Source organism: Carlito syrichta, unplaced genomic scaffold (genome assembly GCF_000164805.1).
Source record: "Carlito syrichta isolate Samal-C Ts95f unplaced genomic scaffold, Tarsius_syrichta-2.0.1 Scaffold304002, whole genome shotgun sequence".
Lineage (NCBI taxonomy): Eukaryota > Metazoa > Chordata > Mammalia > Primates > Tarsiidae > Carlito > Carlito syrichta.
This window is the reverse complement of record NW_007248098.1, coordinates 844,761-846,509: the sequence shown is the minus strand read 5'-3', so window position 1 is coordinate 846,509 and position 1,749 is coordinate 844,761. Positions and strand designations below refer to the sequence as shown.

The window sequence follows — 1,749 nt, the reverse complement described above, 5'->3', positions numbered from 1 at the left end:
TGCGCATTGTTGGTAGGAAGGTAAAATGTATCCACTGTGGAAAACAGTATGGAATTATCATACAATCTGGCAATACCCCTTCTAGGTATATACCCCCCAAAATTGAAATCAGGGTCTCAAACAAATACCTTCATATTCATAACAGCATTATTTACAATAGTCAAGAGATGGAAGTAACCCAAGTGTCCATCAACAGATGAATGGATAAGCAAAATGTTGCATATACACAGGATGAATACCATTCAGCTTTAAAAAGGAAGGAAATCCTGTCACATGCCACAACATGGGTGAACCTTGAGGACACATGCTAAGTGAAGCAAGTCAATCACAAGACAAATATTGTACAATTTCACTTATATCAAGTGCCTAGAGAAATCAATTCATCATGACAGAAAGTGGAATAGTGGTTGCCAGGAGTTCGTGGGCAGAATGAGTAGTTGTTTAACAGATATAAAGTTTCAGTTTTACAAGATGAAAGGAGTGCTGGAGATTGGTTGCACAATAATATGAGTATGCTTAACACTACTGAAATGTATTGTTAAAATGGTAAATTTTATGTTAGTATATTTTACCACAACTAAAATTTTTTGATTAATCAAGGTTTATTTGTTCTCCATGATTCCAGAGTTTCTCCCACTCTTTCTTTTTAAGAACATGAGCCAAAGTTTTTATTTGTTCACTTCTTGCATTTGAAGTGCTCTTCGATGACATCCTTGGCCTGAGATTCTTTGCCATAGTCCTTAACTATTACACAACTGCAACCAACCACTTTACGGGGTTTTCCTTCTCTGTCAATTTTACACAGGCCTACCCATTCCTCTAGTTTCTTGTAGTCATCAACCTTAATTAGGTTGATTTTGTGTTCAGCACAAAGGGCCTCCACCAACTTGACATACCTAGGCTCATCACAGTTGGATGCAGACACACAAAGATGGGCCTGGCGCTTGTCTAAGGCTTTGGCAGCTTCGTGAATTCCACACGCTAGGCGGTAGTGGATGAGGGCGGTCTTCAGCACCTCTTGTAAAGCAGTGTTCATGTCCATTACACCTTCAGCAGCAATGCCTTGCTCGGCCCTGGCGGTGGATTCCTTGAGACACCCAATCTTGAACATACCCGCGCCTCCGCCTCCGTGCGACTCGGCGGCGGCAGGGAAAGCTCCCCCACTCTTAGTCATCCTCGTATCATACAGGCAGAGCTAATATTTACTTTAGAATAAAATCACCAGAATTTTTTCCTAAATTTGCATAAGCAAAATTGCTCATGAAATTTAATAATACTGAGGTCAACAAACAGTTTGGGAATCTGACCCTTATTTTATTGGTTCATTAATAATAATAATAATGCATTCCATAACCAATATATTGTGGCTAATGATCAAGCTCTTGGTGAGTGTTTATTTCTATCCAAGTACAATTCTTGTAGTCAACTATAATTCACTCGTATTTTATATTTCAAAGTTTGAAATATATACAAACTGTTTGACTCTCATAGTTATATTTCTAGATGTGATTCATTAATATTTATGGTTAAGGATTACAATTTGAAAAAAAAAAAGTAAAACCTGCTTACTTTATCCTGTGCAGCAAATAGTTTAGCTTTCTCATTTTACATTGCTGAACAGATTGAAAATATTTTGCAATTATTTTGGATTGCTATTAATTTCTAAAAAGAAAATATTCTATCAATATTTCTATAAGGAATTTGTAATTATAATTTCACAAGTCACATGCCTAACAGAGGAAATATTTT

At 36.6% G+C, this 1,749-nt stretch overlaps 1 pseudogene across 1 annotated transcript; it reads right to left on the bottom strand.

Moving 5' to 3' along the window:
* Positions 1–655: 655 nt before the first annotated feature.
* Positions 656–1,154, bottom strand: LOC103261775 (annotated as a pseudogene). Its single transcript, XR_504381.1, has one exon. The product of XR_504381.1 is annotated as a 40S ribosomal protein S12 pseudogene (transcript).
* Positions 1,155–1,749: the final 595 nt, after the last annotated feature.